Consider the following 12,951-nt stretch of genomic DNA (forward strand, 5'->3'; position numbering starts at 1 on the left):
CTGGTTTGGCAGGCAGTGGGCACTGCGGCATCAGGGATGGAGAACGGCACATCACCATCTTTGGGGAAGTCAGCAATTGCTCCTGTGAATCGGATCCAAGTAACGACTTCTGATAATTGTGTGGTAATTTTCTCAAAAATATCTCATTCTTACTGTACAATGGCAAAAAAACTTTTCCATTACACAAATGTTAATTATAAAGTGGTAGAATTGGACATACTTGAATATGGAAGCCAGTTTCAAGATGTTCTTTACAAAATGACTGGTGAAAGAACTGTGCCAAGAATATTTGTCAATGTAACTTTTATTGGAGTTGCAACTGACACTGATAAGCTCCGCAAAGAAGGGAAATTGTGTCCACTAGTTCATCAGTGTTCTTTCTTTTAAAAAAGTAAGAAGAATTTTAGTGTTGTAGATTCTCATAACTTTGCTAGTAAAATGTCAGTTATTTAAAGTGATAATGTCTTTTAAATGTTTGAGGATGTTTTCAATATGTGAATTATCTTCATGAAAAAGTTGTAGAAATAATGAACAATAAATCACTGTAGAAACCTCAAAAAAAAAAAAAAGCATTAAGTTTGGGGACGGTTTATTATACAGGAAAAGCTAACTGATACAATCTCCATGAAGAAAACTTGGAAATGCTATTGGGGGACACCAAAGAAGACTTGAACAAGTGGAAAGACATACCATGCTCTTGGACAAGAAGAATCAAGATCATGGAGATAGCAATTTTCTCTAAGTTATTTTATAAATTAAATAAGCTACAAATGAAATACTTTTATAATCAAATGAGCTGATTCTAAAGTTCATATAGATAAATAAAGTCAAGAAGAACCAGGAAAAAAATCAAAAACAGAAGAAGAGGAACTATACCAATCAGATATTACAGCATATTATAAAGCTTCAGTAATGAAAAGAGGATAGAACTGGTCATGAATAACCAACATAACAAATAAACAGAATAGATAGTCCAGAAAAAGACCTAAATATATGGAGGAATTTTGTATGGTTCCTAAGCAAATTTTAAAATCAGTATAGGAAAAAAAAGTTGTGTAATTAATGTTTCTGGGGAAACTAGATAGTCATCTGGAAAAATATAGAATTGGTATGAGTCACATTTACCTCGAGATTCAAATGTAGCCCTTTAGGCTCTCTGAGTAGCACCATGGCAATCAGCAAGAACAAGCACTTTAAGAAAGGTACCAAAAAGGGAGCCAAGAAGAAAGTGGTTGATCCAATTTTTAAGAAAGATTTGTATGATGTGAAAGCACCAGCTATGTTCATATGAGAAATAGTGGGGGCCCAGCCTGAGGGTGCAACCATTCACATGTGCCACTTCAGTGGCCCAGGGTTTGCCAGTTTGGATCCCAGGTGCACACCTAGCACTGCTTGGCAAGCCATGCTGTGGCAGGCGGCCCACATATAAAGTAGAGGAAGATGGCCACAGATGTTAGCTCAGGGCCAGTCTTCCTCAGCAAAAAGAGGAGGATTGGTGGCAGATGTTAGCTCAGGGCTAATAGTCCTTTAAAAATATACATAAAATATATATATATAAAATAAAATATATATAAATAAATAATAAACAAATATAAAAATATATTTTAAAATATATATATAAGAAATATTAGGAAAACTAGTCATGAGAACTCAAGGGACCAAAATCACACCTGACGGCCACAAGGGTTGTGTGTTTGAAGTGAGCCCTGTTGATCTGCAGAATGATCAAGTTGCACTTAGAAAATTCAAGCTAATAACTGAGGATGTTCAGGGCAAAAACTGTCTATCTAATTTCCATGGTGTGGATCTTACTTATGACAGAATGTGCTCTATGGTCAAAAAACGGCAGACCATGATTGAAGCTCTCTTGTTGATATCAAGACTACCAATGGTTATTTGCCTCGTCTTCTCTGTGTTGGTTTTACTAAAAAACACAACAATCAGATTCAGTAGACCTCTTATGCTCAGCACCAACAGGCGTGCCAAATCTGGAAGAAGATGATGGAAGTCATGACCCAAGAGGTACAGACAGATGACTTGAAAGAAGTAGTCAGTAAACTGATTCCAGACAGCATTGGAAAGACACAGAAAAGGCTTGCCAATCTATTTATCCACTCCATGATGTCTTAGTTGGAAAAGTAAAAATGCTGAAGAAGCCCAAGTTTGAACTGGGAAAAGTCATGGAGTTTCATGGAGAAGGTTGTGGAAAAGCTACTGGGGATGAGACAGGTGCTAAAGATGAATGCAAGCCACCAGCCCAAGAATCTGTTTAAAATTCAGACTTTTAATGGTGATAAATAAAAAATCCTATTTGTGGAGAAAAAAAGATTCAAATGTTAAAAACCCTGAAAACATGAAGTATTAGAAAAAAATGGGTATATATACTTTTAAACCTTGTAGTAGGAAAGGTTTGTCTACAACATAAAACACAAATGTCATTAAAAAAGTATTAACAGAAATGCTGGTAAATTTTACTACAAAAAATTTAAAATTTATGTTAATAAAAAAATTTATGTTAAAACAACTGTAAGAAGACTGAAAAGACAATCATGAAACTGGAATAAATATATGCAACTCATATCGCAGACAAAAGTGAAGTTCTCTAATATATAAAGAACTTCCACAATTCAATAAGAAAAAGCCTAATAACACAATAGAAAAAAGAGTAAATGATATGAACATCTAGGTCGCAGAAAAGGAAATACAAATAGTTTTTGATATTTTAAAAGATATTAAACCTCACTCATATTAAAAGAAATGCAAATTAAAACAGTACTCAGAGAACAATTTTCCACCTATCATGTTGAGAAAAATATTCAACTTTTCTAACACACTTGGAGCTTGTGTGAGGAAAAAGGCATTTTTATACACTGCTGATGAGTGTATATTAAACCACCTCTGTAAGGCAACTTGTCATTATCAATCAAAATGTAAATGCACATAACCTTTGACCTAGGAATAAAGATATATTCTGATGCATGGAAGTAATGTATGGACAAGATTTTTCATTGCAGCATTATTTGCCATAGCATATAATAAAATTTTATGCAGCTTTAAAAGAAACTGCATGAGGAAGTTCTTTTATGTACTGATATGGAAAGATCTCTAAAATACAAGTAGAAACAAATGAGGAGTACAAATGCTAATATTTGTGATAGAACAGGAGGTGTATGTGTGTGTATATATATCCACATTTATTTGCTTATATGTGAATAAAATAACTCTTGAAACTTGCACATTAATTATTTGTATGATAGGAGTATACATTTTAATTCTACTTTGGTATGCTTTTTCCTAAACTTATGCATGTTTACTGATCAAATAGGCTAGCAGTACTTTTACATATTGTTTAAATTTATAAATGCAAATTTGTTTTAACAAAGTTGAACTGTTATGCTGATGAATTTTATTTCAAAAGTTAATACATTTTGTCGTTTATCAGCTTGAAGATATTTTCCAGGATCTTTAAGTAACTTAAGAGCTTGGACTGATTAATTTAATTGATGGATATTCACTGGGTACTTAATTTTTTTTTTTTTGAGATTAGCACCTGAGCTAACAACTGTTGCCAGTCTTCTGGGGTTTTTCTTCTTCTTCTTCTTCTTCTCCCCAAAGCCCCCCAGTACATAGTTGTTATTCTAGTGGTAGGTCCTTGTGGTTGTATTATGTGGGACGCCACCTCAGCATGGCCTGTTGAGCTATGCCATGTCTGCACCTAGGATCTGACTGGCAAAACCCTGGGCTGCCAAAGTGGACCGTGCAAACTTAAACACTCAGCCACAGCACCAGCCCCTGGATAATTTCTAAGCAAAGTGGAATACTGAAACATGCATACCGAGCATAATTTAACTTTATATACTTTTGCTCCTTTTTTTACGTCTACAGAGAGCCTATATCTCTGGGTCTGTTAATGAACATGTTCATTTTTGTCAAAGAAGTTTTACTATACAGGACACATATAGCTGCAGAAATTTGTGAACTCTGCTAGTCTGCTAAAATGCTAATGGGTGGACAGTTCACAGTCACAAGCATCCATCCTCTGGTTTCTCTGTGAAATAGAGAATTAAATCATGTTTATTTTATAATCACTATTTATAAATCACTTAACACATGTTTATTTTATATCTGTTTGACAGTCATGATTTTATCTTTTTTTTAATGTACCTTTTAATAGCACACAGGACAGAAGCCCTATTCATTATAATTCTTCACAAAAATGGAAGCCTTAGAGTTAATTCTTGCCCTTAATCTTAGATGAGAAAACCTGGAAGGCAGTAACTGGAAGATCAGAGATGGTGTTAACCTTCAACAACCCTAATCTTATCCCTCCTACTCACCCTTCTAGTCGAGTGGGCCTAAAGAATCTTTTCCCACCCTACACCACCAGGTGGGGCTGGATCAAGGGTCCTAGCCCTGGAAGGCTAATACCAAACACGCATAGTCTGGAAGGAACCAGGAGGGTGAGGGGGCCAGATTAGATTATTGAAGGTTAATACCAGTTTACATGATCTTTCAATTAGGATTAAGGGAAAGAATTAAATTCTAATGCCTAAGGTTTAGTGGTGGGTCCTGTTGTATTCAGTTAATGGGTTGCTGCAGCCGCTGAGGGGAAATGAAGATAACATGAAGTTTAGAGCTAGGAGATAGAGATTTTTTTTAAACTTTTTATTGAAGTATAACATGTATACATCTTAAGAATTGAGCACACCTGTGTAACCAGCGCCCAGATCAAATTGCAGAACATTACCAGCATCTGAGAAGCCCCCTCATTTTTCTCAGTCACCACCCACACGCAGCACACACAAAAGTCACTCAATACTGAGTTCTCACAACATGGATTAATTTTGCCTGTGTTTGTACTTCATATAAATTGAATCACACAGATTTTTTTTGCGAAAATTTCTTTCATTAATTGTATTTTTCCAAGATTCATCCATATTGTTGCATCTAGTGGTAGATCCATTCATTATCTAGTCTGCTGTCAATACGAATTTGGGTAGTTTCCATTTTAGGACTATTATGATAGTACAGCTGTGAAGATTCCTGTCCATATCTTCTTATGCCATGCATTTCTCTTAAGTATATACCTGGGAGTGGAATTGCTAGGTCATATTTATTTCTATATCTATCAGTTTGTATATATATATAAAAAACGATGAATTCATGCTGATACCGCTGATTCCAATCTAAGACAACAGGGCTCATTTTACCCTCTCCCCTTTCCTCATTTGCAATTCCTTTCTTCAACAGTGAGAAATGTAGCTCCCATTAAATATAATATATTTTCTTATTTGCACAATCCTAGAATGCCCATAAAAAGAACTGCTAACCCATATTCCCCAGCTCTGTCTGCTGACAGGGCTTAGAAGCAATGACGCCTCAGTGCAATGAACACACTCAGCACCCAGATCTTCATTTCTAGATGTCATTCTCCAAGAAAAGGAACCAGGGTTCCTTGGAGAAATGACTGAGTCTAGGGAGGGGGCAATGAAAATACAAGATGAGCCTGAAACATCTTGTGGTGTCAGAAAGTAAGGAAGTGCTCAAAATAGAATGGGAGTATTTCAAAAGGACGCAGGAGCCAACTTGAAGATGCTCCTAATGACCATATGTGGGACAATTTGAGCAACAAAACAAAAAATGTTAGTAATGGATTATAATCTGTAGAATAAAATAAATATCAATGAGTTAATACTGGAATAAATAACTGAATAAATAAATAGGGAAGGTACAGCTCATCCTTACAACTGAATTTCAATTAATAAATGGAGAAGGAATTATGCAAATAGAAAATCACCTTTGGAAAATCAAAGGTAATACATATTGCAGACAAGAATCATCAGTGAATGCTAGAATTAGGTAGTTGAAAGTAATGATAAAAAGATTTGTATAGTCTCAAAGTATCTCCCCAAACAATACTTATTAATTACAAAAAGGAAAGCAGTAATTTTATAGCGGAGAACCCTAGCAGACATCATCTTTACCACATCATCTTTCAAAGTGAACATCACCAGTAATGAGACACAGCAATATCACATGTGCCTTCTGATATGATGCACTGGGAACGACACAACATCACTTTTGTGGGATGCTCACCAAAAATGGATAACTTCAACCTCATCATGAGAAAACATCAGACAAATACAAGTTGAGGGACACTCTACAAAAATAATTGGCCAGTACTCTTCAAAACTGTCAAGGTCACGAAAGACAAAAATAATTGGCCTGGACTCTTAAAAACTGTCAAAGTTATGAGAGAAAAAAAAAAGACTGAGGAGTTGTTCTACATTAAAGAGTCCTTAAAGAGACATGACAATTGAACGCAGTGTGGGATCCTGGATTACATCCTGGACCAGAAAAAGAACATTAGTGGGAGAACTGGCCATATCTGAATAAAGTCTGTAGATTCTTTAACAGTAGTATATTAATGCTAATTTCCTGACTTCGATAATTCTCCTGTAGTTATGTAAGATATTATACTTGGGGAAGCTGGTAAAGAGTATTCAAGAACTTGCTGTATTATTTTTGTAAGTCTAAAATTACTTCAAAGAAAAAAGATTTTTAAAAAAGAAGAAGGGGGTGGGGCATGATTGTGTCGTGCTTCAGCCAAAAACCCTGCAAGCACCTCTGCCTATGGCTTAAAGACTGACTCTCCTGAGAGTGGCCTTCAAGGCCCTCAATAACCTGGCCAAACATTCCCCCAGAGCTATTGCCCTTCACTCTCCTATCACCCGCCCACACCCCACCAATCTCCACAGCACGCAGTACACACTGCTTAGAAAAACCCTACTCACGTTCAAAGACCTCTTGCACAGGACCTTGACTCTGCACCCGCTTCAGGAAGCAGAGGGAGCTTCTGGCTCTTCCTGGGTCAGCAGCTGACTTTCCTGACTCCCTGGAAATCTTGAACTCCCTCTAAGGGCCTCTGCAGGCCAGTCAGGCATTGCTGACACCCTTTCTACCCTCAGGAAACTCGCAACCTGCAAATGAATAAGAAAGGAAACAATAGTGACAGGCTCAGGAAAGCTCAAGGAGGCAGGTCAGAGAAAGGCAAGGGAATTCACATCTTCTGCTGTGAAGTAGGTGTTCTTCTTACTCCCTCTTTGCTAGTGAGGGAATTGAAGCTCAGAGAGGTGACCCGCCTAAGGCTACACAACCAGTAAGGTAGAGCCAGGTTTGAACTCAATTCCCTGCTCCCCCCGCTGAGGAATTCAACTCTCAAATGCTTTGAATAGTCAGCCAAGCAGGGTCCTCAGACAGCTTACATTTTACCCCAACTCCAACCTCAAGGAGCAAAATGAGATCTTCCTAGAGAACACTGCAGACAAAGTTCTCAAAGAGCTGAGGGACATGTCAACTGACTCCCTACCCACCAAGCCCACAGAGGATCCTGGAATCACGGATGAACTTGTTCTCAGGAAATGTCAATGGCTTTTACAATGAACTAAATTGACATGAGCTATGTGAATCTGTGCAAAAATATCCCAAAGCTGAGCAGGTGGGATACCTTGCTAGACACCATTTGGCCGGCTTCCTCCACATTTAAATGTGGATTCATCACTTCAAAAGACACTGGTTGGGAAACTGCTATTGCAAAGCTCTGGGTGAACCAGCAAACCCACCTGGTAGAGCGGCAGCGGCGATTAACTGAGCGACAGAGCGTGCTATGCCATGTCTGCACCTAGGATCTGACTGGCAAAAACCAAGTCAGAAGCAACGAATATTGGCTATTAGGACTACAATTATTGATATTATAATTGTTCATATCAAACCTCTACCCTCCCCACACACTTCACTTCTCCCTGTACCCAGCAGGTTTTCCCATCTTCCTATATCTCCCTCCCTACCGGGGAGAATTCGGGACTGCATGCAAGACAGGGAGTATATTTTATTTTTTTAAAAGAAAGCACTTCTTAAATTTCAACTTGTCAAGACCCCTACCCCACTCAGCTTTCCATCTCCCAACAGAGACCTCCATACCCACACCCCACTGCTTCACTTTCTCTTACCATAACTTACGTGGCCCGGGGCTAGTGGTCCCCCTCCATCTCTGTGGAGAGGAGGTGACCCGGCCCACCCAGCATGGTCTTGCCTGTGCCAAGACAAGAAGAAAAGGAGGCTTTGTGTGGCTCTGACCCCTCTGGCTACTGAGGCCCTTCCAGTTAGGCTGTCACTCTTCCCTGATCTCTACCCCTAAAGAGACGGCCAGCCCCTATTTCTTGTTTCCCTTGGCCCCTTGCCTTAGGCCTGGGCTAGGAAAGCAAGACTCCCTACCATTTGTCCCCTCAGCACAGCTAGGGTGGGAGGCCGGTGTGCATCCTGTAGCATTGCCTGTGGAGGCACGGGCACTCTGGAGGCAAATCTCCACATTTCTGAATGGCATCTGTGTGACCTTGGATCACCTCCTAACTTCACCGAGCCTCACACTGTGTTCACTGTGGATCTTGATGTTACCTGCCAGAGCATTAGACGAAAGAGAAGCTCTGCACATTTCAGTGCTTCATTTATGAGGTGGTTATGGGTGGTCTCCCCCTAGCCGCTCTGAGGACTTGCCACTCTGAGCCCCCAAATACCCCCTTTGCCCTCTTCTCACCTTCACCTCCCTCCAGATTCCCTCACCATCTAGTTACACCTCTGGGGCCTGAGAGTCAAGAGGTCTGATAATGCAAGAGTACGGATTTCAGAAGAACATCTACCTGGTTTTCAAGCTGAGATTCGCCACCCTCTGACCTTGATCAAATACATCTTATTTGACAAATGAGATAAGGATACCTACCAGATAGGTTTATTGACGCAAGGATTAAATGAACAACACGTATATGGCCTTAGCACAATACCAGTTTCAAAGAAGTGTAGCAGTAATAATACATAACAGTGTTTATTGTCATTAGTCCCAGCTGGCTGCCAACTTGCTTAGAGGCCTGGCATATGGTTGGCATATTTCCTAGTTCCTGACAATGACACCAGTTTCTCTTATTTTTAATTTCATGGGTCATTTTTAGAGAATGTTGAAAGGAGGACATTAGCAAACTGGGTCCTTATTAACATCTGGAAGTTTTCCTTTACCTGTTTGGGCTGGCTTCTATTGGTATGAGGAAATAAATTGATTTCCAAACACTTATCCTAAATCCAGCCAATTTATGGAGTAATTCAAGTAGTTCTTCTAGTTCTAAGATTTCCTAAGAAAGCAATTTAATCTTCTACTGATAACCATAATTTGTCTCCTTCCCCATAACTCTTCATTTGTGCTTTATTGCATTGATCAGATCATGGATAATGAACAATTGTGATGGTATCATCTTTACTTCATTCCTGGCTTAATGAAGAATGCCTCTCTCTTTTCTCCTGTATGTACATGTGAACTATTTGTTTAAGATAAAGGTAATTATATTGTTAAGGAAACCTCCCTTTATTTCCTTTATTTCTAACTCTTAGAGTTTGTTGTTTTTAAGCAGGTACGGCTGCTTAATTTCATCAGTATTTATTCAAATAAGGTTATTTTATTTTTGTTCTTTGACCTTATGACAGACATGATGGCTAAAGACTTTTCTGGAACTCCACTTGGGAATGAATAGCTAACCAATAATTTATTTTATGTTCAAATTAGTGGATAAAGAATGGACTATGCAACAAGGAGCATTAGAATATTTAGACGTCCACTGGGGGAAAAATTTTGTTTGAACTTTTCCTCTCAATCCCATAAAAAATTCTAGATGGATTAGAGATTATACCATTAAAAAAACTTAAAACTATTTGAAGAAAATATTGGAAAATATTTTTATGGCCTTGATGTGAGAAATCATAAGCAGTGTGTAAAATCTAGAAGCCATAAAAGAAGACATTGAGAGATTTTGCTACCCAAACATCCAAAACTTTTGTACGATGAAAGACACCACAAAGAAAATTAAAGACAATGGAAAAATGAAAGAAAACATTGCCAACATATACAACAAGCATTGGATTACTAATCAGAATATGTAAAGAAAAGAGGAAAAAATATTTGAGTAAAGCTCAACTTCACTCATAATAAATAGCGTGTAAATAAAAACAAGAAAGTAACATTTTTCCTCATCAAATTGTCAAAATTTTAAAAGATAAACACCCAGTGTTGGGGAATGTACATGGCTGCTAGATCTACAACTTCAGGTCTCCCACTCCAGAAGCATTTTATGTAAATAGCACCCCTGCAGGACAACATGGACTACAATGTGATGGGTGTGTCTTGGAGCAGTGCTCTGAGTGCCAGGCCCCTCCTAGGGATTTAGTGAGGTTTTTGTCTACCCAGCAAAACATAAAAGGCTCTCTGACTCAATGATTCCTCTTCCAGGAATCTAGTCTTTCAGAAATACATGAGTATGTAATATGTATATAAAGATATATGCAAAAGTATGTTCATTAAAGCATGCTTTATATTGGAGAAGACAGGAAACAAACTATATGTCCACCAATAGGGGATTGTCTGGACAAATAATGGTGCACACATTCATGAGATATTTTGGAACTCTTAAAAAGAACCAGATGGATTTAAGTGTATTAACATAGAATGATCTTGGAGATTTGATGTTATGACTGTGATAAGCATTAATGTGAAAGCAAATCCCAAAAATATCTATTATTCAATCCCAGGTATATACAATTGTGTCTGAATACGTATTAGATAGATAGGGCATGCATAGACAAGGAACTGGAAGAGTCCACCAAGCTGAGGGGACTAGACTGGAATCACTGGGCAGGAGGAGTTAGTGATAGGGAGGAGTTTCATGTTTTACTCTGTTTGCTGTATTACTTTGTGACTCTACCACAATATGAAAGTATTGCATATGTGTTGTGTTTATTGCAAATTCAAAATATTAGGTGGCCTGCTCATTCTGAGCTTCAAGAATCCCTGTGGGTCTGGCTATTCTTTGACAACTTCCCACCTGGGTAAACTACCAAGGACTGTCCTACTACCCAGTGTGAGAAATTCTTTTTTTATTATTATTTTATAGAGGTCGCATTGGCTTATAACATTGTGTAAATTTCAAGAGTACATAACTATATTTCAGTTTCTGTATAGATTGCATTATATTCACCACCAATAGTCTAGTTTTTATCCATCATCACACATGTGTACCCCTTTATCCCTTTCGCCCTCCCCCCTCCTCCTTCCCCTCTGGTAACCACTAATCTGTTCTCCTTATCTATGCGTTTGTTTATCTTCCACATATGAGTGAAATCATTTGGTATTTGTCTTTCTCTGTCTGGCTTATTTTGCTTAGCATAATACCCTCAAGGTCCACCCATGTTGTTGCAAATGGCACAATTTTGTCTTATTTATGGCTGAGTACTACTCCATTGTGTATATATACCACATCTTATTTATCCATTCGTCCATTGATGGGCACTTGGGTTGCTACCACATCTTGGCTATTGTGAAAAATGCTGTGATGAACATAGGGATGCTTGGCATTCCTGAAATAAACACTTTTTCTGAGCTAGCTCATCTGGGCATCCTAATCTCAATGAGAGCTTTTTAAAAATTTAGATCCAACTTTCTGCCCAAGATCTGCTGACTCAGAACCGGAATTTCTGTGCCCAAGGCTATTACCTGGAGGAGGAAGTGAGAATTTAGGATTACTGGATAGTGTGGTGACTGTACTGGACAATTGCATAGTCACAGTGAGGAACAGAGAAGGCAGAGGGGCAGCCTTAATCTGCCAGGACTCCAGTTAACCTAATGGGGACCCTTGATGGATAAAGACATGCTCGTGGGTTTGCTGGTGAAGACGCTCTGCTTACAGCCAGGTGAGGCACTCAGGCTCTGCAGCACAGACGTCGGGGCTGCAGCTCTTGCTTTTTCTTTTCACTAAAACTTAACTTTTTTTACACTTGTTGGGTGGGGTGTCCCATGGGTGAGGATTCGACTATTGTGTTCTAAACTGGAAGGAGGTGGGGACGATTTGAAGTTCACTGAAAAACCCACCCAGCTCTTCTTCTGATCTTGCTTAGAATGGAAAATACAACCTGGCTCTCAGGGACCTAGTATATATTATTATCTAAGGGCTGGTCTGCAGAGACAGCAAAACTGGATTCAAATCCTGACTCCACATTATACCAGCTGTGTGACTATTGGCAACGTTCTTAACATCCCTGAGCCTCAATTTCTTGATCTGCAAAATGGATGTAATGATGTGCCCCTCATGGAGTTGCAGTGAAGATCAGAGAAGTGGTGTATGTAGAAGTAAGTCCATCACAGCTTAGCTACTGTTTATTAATATTATGGTGGCTAATAGACTGTGAGCTCCTGGAGGGCAGACATATGTGAACATGAGAATTATTTCCTTTCCTCCCACCTGCAGAGGTTACCTAACAACTATCTAGTACAGAGATTAAGTATTTGCTGAACACTCTGATTCTGATTCTGATTTAGTTAGGGCCTGGGCCTTTCATTGCCTTTGAGCCATTTTAGAAGTCGGCAAACTGTAATAGCAATGCAACATAATTCTTGTCTATAGATATGCAGATAATTCCTGTTATAGGTTCAATTAATTCTCCTCCCTCCCTGTGTGGAAGAAGCCAGTTTTACCTCCTTTTGCACATTCGTGTCAATATTCCAGCTCTGTCTGTTTGTAGGACTGGTTGTCACCTCTTACTGATTCCCTCATTAATGGTGAGTTAAAATCTTCAGCACATGCTCGTTTTATATCTGAATGAAAGTCATGATTTTACCTTTTTTTTGTAAAGTATCTTTTAACATTACTATTACTCCTTTAGCAAAATAATAAGTTTCTATAGAAGGCAGACACCACTTTTGAGTCTACTGCTCAGGGCCAGGCGCTGTCACAGGCGGACAGAGAGAAAAGCTTCCATGCTCCAAGCAGTCAGTGTTCAGATCCTGTGCCACAGCTGTCGGTGACACAGAGGAAGGCGCTTCTCTCTAAGCTTCAGTCTGCCCATCTATGAAACGGGCTC

The 12,951-nt window shown here is 38.7% G+C and overlaps 1 long non-coding RNA gene and 1 pseudogene across 1 annotated transcript in view; one reads left to right on the top strand and one right to left on the bottom strand.

Moving 5' to 3' along the window:
* The window catches only part of LOC106828654 (uncharacterized), a 32,198-nt gene that overhangs the window by 9,591 nt on the left and 9,656 nt on the right, over positions 1-12,951 (bottom strand). Inside the window, exon 2 of the long non-coding RNA XR_011497498.1 lies at positions 6,795-6,980. This is a non-coding gene — a long non-coding RNA (uncharacterized lncRNA). The remainder of the gene's footprint in view (positions 1-6,794; positions 6,981-12,951) is intronic.
* On the top strand, positions 1,169-4,716 carry LOC139041717 (small ribosomal subunit protein eS1-like; annotated as a pseudogene).

Source organism: Equus asinus, chromosome 23, assembly GCF_041296235.1.
Source record: "Equus asinus isolate D_3611 breed Donkey chromosome 23, EquAss-T2T_v2, whole genome shotgun sequence".
Lineage (NCBI taxonomy): Eukaryota > Metazoa > Chordata > Mammalia > Perissodactyla > Equidae > Equus > Equus asinus.